Here is a 12,096-nt window from a genome sequence, read left to right on the forward strand (position 1 = left end):
CTTAGCTGTTTTATTGGCCAGAGAGGTTCTGAGTGGGGAGGGAACCTCCACGCTGTTATTGGCAGAGAGGTCTGAGTGGGCGGGACCCTAGCTGTTTATTTGGCAGAGAGGTTCTGAGTGGGGGAGGGAACCTAGCTGTTATTAGGCAAGGGAGGTTTGGAACTCTCATTTTCAGGTCCTATTAACTCATTTACTAGGTCCTAAACTCCAATCCACCTAAATACAGAAACAGGCTGGCATTATCCAATCAGCTCTTACACTAAAAGGCATTATCATTATTTTCCAAAATATGGACTCAAACTCAGTGTGGGAAATATATACAAACAAGGAATATCAGTTTTTTTTGACTGTACTGGGCCTTTAACGTAATCAATGTAGGCAGTAATCAGTCCTATAGAGTCTATACGTTCAGATCAATGTACAGTAATCAGTACTATCAGAGTACTATACAGTTTTCAGAGTACGAATGATGTACTATGGGCATTAGAAGCTCTCTTCAATCTGTGAAAGTTTAAAGGAGATTCCGTGCGGAATGTAAAAGAAGTCTCTCCGTTTTGAACCGACGACCCGGCGGCGTTTACCGGGAATGAAAGTCTCCGATAAAGGTGAACGTTTGTCTTTATAGTTCAAATCAACGCTGTAAAGCTGAACTTGGAACGATGGCAAGATTTGGAATAGCGCCAATTTAGTAAGGTATTTTACAAGTTCTTACAGAAAGAGACGGGCAGTGAATGGGAACTTGGATGGTTAATTAAATACCCCTGGTGTGTTACTTAAGCACTGCGGGACAAGCGGTAATTGAATGCCACCGAGGAGGAGACATTATTTTGGGCCCGTTCCCCCCCGGGTTAAAAATTTTACCAAAAAAAATTCACCCCCCATCTGTAAAGTACACGCCTTGGATAACACCGAGACATAATCGTCAGAAATAACAGTGGCATGCTAGCTACAGGTTAACTGCCAAAAAACACAACGCTGAGTAATATACAAGTATATTGAACAGTAGATGCTTCCAACACAGGTGTGGTTCCTGAGTTTTAATTACTCAAGTTAACATCCCATCATGCCTTAGGGTCATGTAAAGAAAATAATACTGCCGCATAGGCCATTATTTTGGCTACCTGTGCAATGCCCCTCCCACCACAGGGCAAGGAGGTCATTGGAATGGTTTGAGTATTAAGTCTTAAAACGATAAAAACCCATTACACGACCATCTCAGTCACAGCACAGATCTTCAAACGCCAACTGAACACTACGGGACATTCTGGAGCGGCCGCCTTGAGAACGTTTTCCACCCACCCGTCCAACAAAAAAAAACAACCTGATGGAATTCTAATGGAATCTCTCCAATAGAGTTCCAGCACACTTGTAGATCTATGTCGAGGAGCGTTGAAGCCGTCTGGTTCGTGGGTGCCCCAACACCTATTCAGGACACTATGTTCGTGTTTCCTTTTTACTTTGGCAGTTACTGGATCTTCAAATAAATGGTATGGGATTTTATAGCTAATAAAATATATACTGTCGAAAGCTATAAATGGGGACCGGATGCCAATCAACCAAAACTGCAGCTAGTGGGGGGTCTGAAGACAACATTGTGTTTTATGCTATCCAACCTCAATGAGTCTTCTGGTGGACGCACATGGCTGGATCATAGTAAGCCTTGTTTCCGGCCGTAACCATAAAGCAGGAGGAGTGCTGATCTAGGAATCAAGGTCCTCTTGTTCTGTAGTCAATGGGGGGGGCGCGAACAGGTAGCCTAGTGGTTAGAGCATTGGGTCAGTAACGCGGGATCGAATCCTCGAGCTGACATGGTAAAAATAAAAATCTGTCGTTCTGCCCCTGAACAAGACAGTTACACCCACTGGTTCCCAGTAGAACCGTCATTGGCATAAGAATTTGTTCTTAACTGACTTGCCTAGTTAAATAAAAATAAAAAATAAAAAACTTAAAAGGCAAAACTGATCCCTCGATCAGCAACTCCTATCTGAACTACATTCAGACCCTGTTTGTGCTGTCTTTGCAACTTTCTATCAGTCATGCGTCACGCCTTCAAGAGAGTTTTAAACGCACAACAACAGATACAGCCCAAGTGCCAGTCCTGTTTGTGCCAACTGTTGTCACGCAAGTTTGGCAAAAACAGCACACATGAACAGACAGGGACCAGGTGACGATAGAGAACAGAGATGTATCAGAGTTATTTCTATCTCTGGCAGATGATTTCCTCATGAGAGGAACAGCCACAAAGCCAAAACAAATCACTCAAGTAATTGTACAAAATAAAATACAATATTATCATTAAAAAATTAAATCCGGTAGACTAATTATTCCGGAAGTCTCCAGTCTGTTCCTGATCGACTTCGATGACGTCCTGGTCTTCCATCCCCCCGCTACAAGAGAGAGGGAGGACAGAGACGTTAAGTAATGGGAGGCAACATGGCCTGTGTTTACAAGGCGCAGACCATTCTGATCTTTGCCGCATTCTGAGTGAAGAGCTTGATGTGAATGCGCCAAATACCAATTAATGGATGGAAATAATCAGTATTGGGCAAATTTGGTGGCAGATTTCAACCCATCGCGGCTGTATTTCTGCCTGTCTGGAAGAATAAGATTACACCAAGAACACATGAAATGCCCTGGGGAATCGATAGCACATCACTCAGAGATGAACAACATTTAATAAATGGGTGAATCTTTCCTTTAAACCCGAGGAGGATTGAGACCCAAACCACAAGGTTCCTGCAAGGATAGGATCAGACAGAACGATGTGGCTACGGGTTCAGAAGAACGAGTGGCTACGGGTCAGACAGAACGACAAGAAAGCATAGCTACCTCTTTTGGGAGTGTGGTTGTCTGAGATTCTTTGTCCTCAAATCGAACCGTAGAGGTCCTCATATGAACACCTACAGAGAGGAGGAAAGGAACGCTGAGTGAAACACTACAGCGTGGGGTAAGGAACACACAGGCGTCGGGTAAGGTAACACATCGTGTGTCCCAAATGCCTTCCCTATTCCCTAATAGTATCCCTATGGTGCCTGGTAAAAAGTAGTGCACTACATAGGGCATAGGGTTGCCATTTGAGACACACTCAACAACAAACCACAAAAAACAAACTAGTTTGCTCACCAAGACCGCCCAGAAAACCTTTAATGACATTGGATGAGATGTGATTACCTTACCCTGGTGTCTCTGCCTAGATTAAGGAGTTGTCCCTTCCGCTTTCTGTTGCAGATGGGTGGTCATTTTCACTTTGGAAGTGAATTTCACTGTTGTCCTGAGGTGGGAAAAGAATGAATAGATTTCCAATTAAACGTTTCCAAAATTGTGGGCTCAAACTGATCTATATAAAAAAAATAAAAAAATAATACTTCACCGTATGAAAACCAACTAGCTATGTAAACTAGCTACATAATCACCAGCATCTTCAGTTATTCTCCGCTCCAAACGTCCTTACCGTGACGATCACTTTCAGTTTGAATGGTACTTTCCATCTTCTGGTTCTCCTCCACCCTGATTGAAGGTTTCGGTGTCTTCAAGAGAGACAAGGACACGAAGCCGGGATTTGTATTAACTCAACGTGTAACTGTTTTAAGTTAGGTCTGCAGACGTTATCGCCCAATAGCTTTTTGTTTCCCTTTACTATAATGGACCAGAGGCATAAATCCACAAATAAGTTGTGAGCTCTTCCTATATAGGAAACATCATCACAGTATGTTGTTGACAAGTTTTGATAACATGATCTCTCGGCAAAAAGAGCGTTATGGGAAGGGAATTACAGATGAACAATCTGCCCGTGCAAGCTAGCTAATTAGTCTCGTCTCCTTCTGTGCGCCTTCCTATTTACACCAAGCAAGCCCCTCCCCCTGCCCAACCACCCCCCCCGCACATCAAGCCCCTTCCCCCCTCTGCCCACTTTACAACAACAACAGTGAACATTTACATTTAAGTCATTTAGGCCAGACGCTCTTATCCAGAGCGACTTCTACATCATTGGACAGTTCATACAATTCATCTGGTCCCTCCCGTGGGAATTGAACCCACAACCCCTGGCGTTGCAAGCGCCATGCTCTACCAACTGAGGCCACACGGGACCCGTGAGAGCTCACACCTTCCTCTGACCACCGGTTCCGGTCGCTATTTGCATTTGAGGTTTGGTCCGACAGAATAAGTCCATACTGACACCGAAACACATTATTCTTAATAGAGTGCACAGATCCAGTATTTAATGCCCAATATCCACGGCTAAGGCTGTTCTTTAACGCACAATGCTGAGTGCTGGACACAGCCCTTAGCCCGTGGTAATTTGGGTATATACCACACCCCCGTCGGCCTGCACGCTCTATTGGCTAACAAACCCCCAATGTGCTTTTTTTTGCTTTTATAAACTGGTTACAAACATAATTACGGAGAAACATAAAAAAAAAAAATTATGTTCTGTCAATACCACGGTATCGATCCTCATTTACCAACAGCTGTCAGCCAATCATCATTCAGGCTGGGAACCACCCCAGTTTATAAAAGGGAATTATTAACCGAATCCTGACAGCCGTGACATCATTGGTATTTATTATTCCATTAGCTTACACATCATTCTTTCAGTTTCACATCTTCAAAACACTACAATACATTAAAGAACAGATTGCACAACCATATTTAGTGTGTTCCCTCAGGCCTCTACGACCACAATATCTATACCACTACATACATGTGTACGTGTGTGTATAGTCAGTATGTTAATTAATGGTGGTTTTGTGTTGTGCTTCAGACAGTCCCTGCTGTAAAGCATGAGGTGGTGTTTTTATTGTTTTTTTTAAATTCCATTTTACCTGTTGGCATGAATTACTTGATGTGGAATTAGAGTTCCCATGTAGTCATGGCTATGTAGTCCTGTGCGCCTCCCATAGTTCTGTTCTGGACTTGGGGACTGTGAAGAGACCTCTGGTGGCAATGTTTGTGGGGTAACTCATGGGTGGTCTGAGCTGTTTTGCCAAGGCAGTTTCAAACAGAACAGCTTTGGGTGCATTCAACATGTCAATACTCTCATAAATACAAGTAGGTGATGAAGTCCATCTCTCCTTAGCACTTTCAGCCCAGGAATAGATGGACAATGCATATTATTAAATGTTAACAGGCCAGCCGTGCTGCCTGTTCTGGGCCAATTATGACTTTCCTAAGTCCCCTCTTGTGGCACTGACCAGCCACGATCTGCAAGTAGCCAGGTGGCGACAACACTAGGGGCCATATCAGACCGTATACAAAGATAATTCCCCAAAAAAATTTATTTAACGTTTTCATTAAGTTTGTAACCAGTTTATATTGCAATAAGGCACCTCGGGCGGTTGTGGTATATGGCCATATACGGCGCTAAGGGCTGTGTCCAGGCACATTGTGCTTCTGACCAGCCCTTAGCTAGCCGTGGTATATTGGCCCATTACCACCCCCCCCGGTTCCTTATTGCTACGTATCTGCAATGCTGTTGGTAGGGGGCAACATGTATAGCTTTACTCTGGCATATGGGATTATGGACAATAGAAGCGATATTTATTTTCCTTTTTCAAAAATGGCCAGCCATGCATCGTGATCATGTCACCAAGAATAAATAACCCTCAATATTTTATTGGAAAGAAGCCCACTCAATCACTTTTCACCACCCTTGAAGTTTCATCATAATTTATTTAATCTGTAGCCTAATCTGTAACTACTTACATAATTTAATTTAATCTGTAGCCTCATCTGTCAACTACTAACATCATTTATTTAATCTGTTAGCCTAATCTGTAAAAACTACTAATATTTATTTTAATTGTAGCCCTAATCTGTAACTACTACATATCATTTATTTAATCTGTAGCCTAATCCTGTAACTACTTCGACATCATTTATTTAATCTGTAGCTTTAATCTGTAACTACACGTTTACACCGATCCACACAACATGTCTGTGACTCAAGTTTTAGCTTAGCTATGACGGTCGGTGTCAATATTTGCGGCATAAAAGCGTTTTCCCAAGTAATTACGAAATGTTCTCGCATAATTCATTTTAGGCCGATACTAAAAAAGATCTAATCTTTTTTAACCTATTTTTGTTTGTGTCGACATTTGGAAAGTTTACCGGGGGAAAAAATAGTTTCCTCAGGGCCTGTCATGACTTTTTTATCCGACATGCAGTTCACTCTCGGCATAAAAAAGGTTGGATGGAAACCTGGTGATGTTAACGATACGCAATACTAGTTAAGTTCGCGACGTCTCCTAAAATGGACCCGTTTCGCCTCGAAAAAACTCTTCACTTCAGCGAAACATATAGATAGTTGGCTACTATGTCCTCTAGTTGAAACACTAACTTGTCTGGCTAGCTAAATGACAACAACTATCTAGCCGCACTGCTCTAACTACCTAGTTAAGTTAGCTCCTATTGAACTAGCTAGATAACCTAGCAGCTAGCATTTGTTTGGCACTAACGTTTAGCTGCTCACACGACAGCTACCATTGTGGTTAAACATTTGCTAAGCGGTCTGTGCGAACTGGTATAAGTTTGTGACTCCCTCGTGCGTGTACTGTTTGGTTGGTCAATGGTATAGGTTATAGTTACACTTACTTGTATCTGCCATTGTTGGTTCTCTGTAAATTAGCTGGGGCCAGTGTAGAAACCCAGTGTTGTTGACAACCTCCTCGCGTTTCTTCGACAAACCCTCGCTCCCAGAACGGTAGCTTCCGCGACGTCAATCAGGAAAGAGGAGGATCTCCCGGGAAGAGGCTATACGGAACACGCCTTGGTGTCCAAATTGAAGACGTTTTGTCGCGCTGCGAGGAGTCGGTGAGCTGAACGGATTCAGTAGTCAGTCCTATGGGGAGAGTTATTAGACACCCTCACCTTGTAGTGGTGCGCAGGTCAGTCTGTTGTTCACGCTCCCGGACCCGACCACACAATTGCTAATAACCCATCAGTAACTGTCGACTATAGCTATGTGCTAAAGTGAAAATCTGAGACCTACGCGCTATAAAACACGGACCCGTAGCCTCACAGTCGAGACGGCTTAACGATTTTTACAGAGGGGTGCAGACATAGTTTTTTTCCTGATTAGATATGTTCTGCTATTTGTTAGTCCACCTGTCTGTAAACGCCTTTCCTAACATGGATGCTGGCCCATGTTGACTCAATGGCTTGCTCTGGAGGAAACGCCACCACCTTTGTTCAGTCCCGAGTGTTTTCAGAACATTGAAAAGAAGAGGAGAGCACGAGGAAAGCTAGATGCATAAATTTACATAACCTAATAACTCTTTATACTGTTGTGGTTTCCAGCCTCTGTTCTGGACCTGGGGACGTGAAAGACCTCTGTTGAATGTCTTGTGTTGTATACGGATGAGTGTCCGAACTGTGCCAAACTGCTTGAATCAGACAGTTAGGTACATCAACCCATCACAAGACCAAAGTAGTCCTCCTTCTCCTCACAGGAAGATTGACATGCATGTTCTTGAATTCACCCTCCCGCGTTTACATCTAAGGGCGCTACGTGCTGCTTTGTTCTGGACCAACTGCAATTCACCTATGTTCCTTCTTTGCCTACACATTTTGACACACAGCTGGGGTCAGCAGTAGTCCAGGTGCGACAAAACTGGACCTGTCCTGGTAAGGACCTGTCTGTCGACTGAGATGTCCAAGAAGGCAAAGCAACGCCTATCAGGACCGACTCTTCCCTTTGAACCACATTGAGTCTATATGTTTTGACCATGACAGCTTGCTATCTCAGGGTTACACCCAGCAGGTTTCGTCTCTCCACTTGCTCAATAGGCCCACATTATTCAAATCATAGTTCAGCGTCGGGCGAGTGAAATTTGTTTCCAAAAATTATGATTTTAACTGCTTGCCTGCGTAAACCACACTCAACTGATTTGCATTAAAAGAGCTTCCTTAAACGAAAACCCTCTGTGTTCTAAATAGGTACTGTCACGGCCCTGGCTTAGTTATTTTTGTTTTCTGTATTATTTTTAGTTAGGTCAGGGGGTGACATGGGGAATGTATGTGTTTTTTGTATTGTTAGGGGTTTGTGTGTTTATGGGGCAATGTCAATGTATAGGTGTTTGTTAAGGTCATGGCTGCCTAGATTTGGTTTCAATTAGAGGCAGCTGTTGTTCATTTGTCTCTGATTGAGACTATCATTTAGGCAAGCCATAGTCCATTGGGTATTTCGTGGGTAATGTGTATGTTGAACGTTAGTAGCTTGGTGTGTGCAACTTTCGTTTATAGCTTCACGGTTGTTTATTGTTTTGTTAGTTTGTAAGAGTGTTTCGTTTCGTGTTACGTCTTCGTAAAATTAAAAGGAAGATGGTATTTCTCTCACCGCTGCGGCCTTGGTCCACTCATTGTCACGTAAAGACGAATTCGTGACAGATACAGTTTGAAGTCAGAATTTACATAAATATAGCAAATATATTTAAAACTCAGTTTTTCACAATTCCTGACATTTAATCCGAGTAAAATATCCATGTCCTCACGTCTGTTTAGCATCACCACTTTATTTTAAGAATGTGAAATGTCAGTAATAATAGTAGAGAGCCTGATTTATTTTCAGGCTCTTAATTCCTTTCATCACATTCCAGTGGGTCAGAAGTTTACATACACTCAATTAGTATTTTGGTAAGCATTGCCTTTAATGTTTAACCTTGGGTCAAACGTTTCGGTAGCCCTTCCCAATAAGTTGGTGAATTTTGGCCTTTCCCTCCTGCCAGAGCTGGGTGTAACGAGTCAGGTTTGTAGGCCTCCTTGCTTCGCACCACTTTTTTTCCGTTCTGCCACAATCTCTATGGCTGAGGTCAGGGCTTTGTGATGGCCACTCCCATACCCCTTGACTTTGTTGTCCTTAAGCCATTTTGCCACAACTTTGGAAGTATGCTTGGGTCTGGGGTCACCAGTCCCTCTGCAGCATCAAGCACCCCCACAATGATGCTGCCACTTCCGTGCTTCCACGGTTTGGGATGGTGTTCTTTCGGCTTGCCCTCCCCCTTTTTCCTCCAAAGATAACGATGGTCATTATGGCCAAACAGTCTAAGTTTTTGTGTTCATCAGACAGAGGCACATTTATCTAAAAAGTAACAATCTTTGTTCCCGTGTGGCAGTTTGTAAACCTTGTAGTCTGGCTTTTTTTTATGGCGGTTTTGGAGCTGTGGCTTCTTCTTGCTGAGCGGCCCTTTCAGGTTATGTCGCTATAGGAACGTTTAACTGTGGGTATAGATACTTTTGTACCTGTTTTCCTCCAGCATTGCACAAGGTCTTTTTGCTATTGTTCTGGGTTTGATTTGCACTTTTCGCACCAAAGTAATGTTCATCTCTAGGAGACAGAACGCGTCTCCTTCCTGAGCGGTATGACGCTGCGTGAATCCCATGGTGTTTTATACTTGCGTACTATTGTTTGGTACCGATGAACGTGGTACTTCAAGATGAATCCAGACTTGTGGAGGTCTAACAAAAAGAATTCGAAGGTCTTGGCCTGATTTCTTTTGATTTTCCAATGATGTCAAGCAAAGAGGCACTGAGTTTGAAGGTAGGCCTTGAAATACATCACAGGTACACCTAACAATTGACTCCCAGATGAATGTCAATTAGCCTACAGAAAACTTCTAATGCCCATGACATAATTTTCGGGGAATTTTTCAATCTGTTTAAAGGCAGCAGTCAACTTAGTTGTTGTACTTCTGCCCACTGGAATTGTGATACAGTGAATTTATAAGTGAAATAATCTTGCTGTAAACAATTGTTGGAAAAATTACTTGTGCCTATGCACAAAGTATATTGTCCTAAACCGACTGCCCAAACTAATAGTTTGTTAACAAGAAAATTTGTGGAGTGGTTGAAAAACAAGTTTTTTTAATGAACTCCAACTAAGTGGTATGTACAACTTCGACTTCAACTTGTAGGTAACTCTGTGATCAGGATATGCAGTGATCTGTATCCAGGATAATGATAAACAATTCTGCTGTGATCTGTATCCAGGAAATGATAACCACTGCAGTGATCTGTATCAGGATAATGATAACCCACTGGCAGTGATCTGTCATCCAGGATACTGATAACACACGGGCAGTGATCTGTAATCCAGGATCTGTGCCATTGTCTAGAAGTTTTGGTGTCTGAGAAGCTCTTCAGCGCCTGGAGGCGTGATTTTTTGGCAGACTTCTTGATAGCACGAGCTTGAATGCCTGCAGGAGTCACTGTGACTTTCCTCGCATTCCTGCGCACGGTAGTTCACAGAAGAGTGCGATACATTCATCACCATGTGTGAGAGGGCAAATCCTCGAACTAAACGATTTCAAAATCCTGAGATTCATGCCACTTATTCTGCGTTGTTATAGTAATGTGCTGCGGGCCAGACCTTTCTGTGCTTGGTAACCTCAAAGACCCCTTCAGCCAGAGAAGTACTGTTGATTGGGAAACCGGAAAGATCCGACTGTTTGATCTTGGGAAACCGGAAAGATTCCAGACTGTTGATTGGGAAACCGGAAAGATGCAGACCGTTGATGGGAAACCGGAAAGATCCAGACTGGTTGATTGGGAAACCGGAAAGTCAGGACTGTTGATTGGAAACCGGAAGATCAGGACTGTTGATTGGGGAAAACCGGAATGATCAAGACTGTTGATTGGGAAACCGGAAAGATCCAGACTGTTGATTGGGTAAACCGGAAAGATGAGGAGGATCCAGACTCATCCACCGTGACAGAAGAGGAGGATCCAGACTCATCCACCGTGACAGAAGAGGTGGATCCAGACTCATCCACCATGACAGAAGAGGAGGATCCAGACTCATCCACCATGACAGAAGAGAAGGATCCAGACTCATCCACCATGACAGAAGAGGAGGATCCAGACTCATCCACTGTGATAGAAGAGGAAGATTTAGAGATGGTTCTCCTGACTTAAAATGGGGTGTTGAGGGACCACTTTGTCCAAGGTGGGTTATGATAAACAATACATTTTCTGTCCAGATAAAGATGGTGATACAGCATTGAAAAAGACCCATCATTGACCAAATGTCTCTTTGTTTTCCAGTCCAACAGGTGTACATCGCTTCTTAGGCCCTGTGCCAATGTATCTGGTTCTGGAGACAACAGCACATTGAGCCTGTGGACAATCAGGTCAGTAACCCTGGAGACAACAGACATTGAGCCTGTGGACAATCAGGTCAGTAACCCTGGAGACAACAGCACATTGAGCCTGTGGACAATCAGGTCAGTAACCCTGGAGACAACAGCACATTGAGCCTGTGGACAATCAGGTCAGTAACCTTGGAGACAACAGCACATTGAGCCTGTGGACAATCAGGTCAGTAACTCATCAAACATGATACAATATTGTGTAAAACATAACATTTGTAGATGTTTCGAAATGTTGACTTTGTCCCCTTTTCCCCATGTTTTAGGCTCGAGGCGGAACGTCAGGCTCACCCAACGAGAAGCAGTGCATGATCAACACCAACCTCAGCAAGGACGAGGACTGCAAGTGAGGTCCCATTCTTAGATGTTTTCTTTCTCTCAATTAAATTCAATTCAAATGGCTGTCAAGCCCTGACCTTAGAGATCCTTTTTATGTCTCTATCTGGTTTAGTCAGGGTGTGAGTTGGGGTGGGTATTCTTTGTTCTGTTATTTGTATTTCTATGTTTTGGCCGGGTAGGGTTCTCAATCAGGGACAGCTGTCTATCGTTGTCTCTGATTGAGAACCATACTTAGGTAGCCCTTTTTCCCACCTGTCTTTGTGGGAAGTGGTCTTTGTTTTGTTGGCACTATAGCCTTTAGCTTCACGGTTGTTTTCTCGTTTGTTGTCTTGTTGGCGTCATTTTTTATAATTGCCAGCAGCATACCACCCTGCATACCACTGCTGGCTTGCTTCTGAAGCTAAGCAGGGTTGGTCCTGGTCAGTCCCTGGATGGGAGACCAGGTGCTGCTGGAAGTGGTGTTGGAGGGCCAGTAGGAGGCACTCTTTCCTCTGGTCTAAACAAAGATCCCAATGCCCCAGGGCAGTGATTGGGGACACTGCTCTGTGTAGGGTGCCGTCTTTCGGATGGGACGATAAACGGGTGTCCTGACTCTCTGAGGTCATTAAAGATCCCA

At 43.5% G+C, this 12,096-nt stretch overlaps 1 pseudogene; it reads left to right on the forward strand.

The window, feature by feature from the left end:
- The first annotated feature begins 10,611 nt into the window (after positions 1-10,611).
- LOC112072199 (hedgehog-interacting protein-like) overlaps positions 10,612-12,096 on the forward strand; it is a 20,365-nt pseudogene continuing 18,880 nt past the window's right edge.

Source organism: Salvelinus sp. IW2-2015, unplaced genomic scaffold (genome assembly GCF_002910315.2).
Source record: "Salvelinus sp. IW2-2015 unplaced genomic scaffold, ASM291031v2 Un_scaffold1853, whole genome shotgun sequence".
NCBI classification, from domain to species: domain Eukaryota; kingdom Metazoa; phylum Chordata; class Actinopteri; order Salmoniformes; family Salmonidae; genus Salvelinus; species Salvelinus sp. IW2-2015.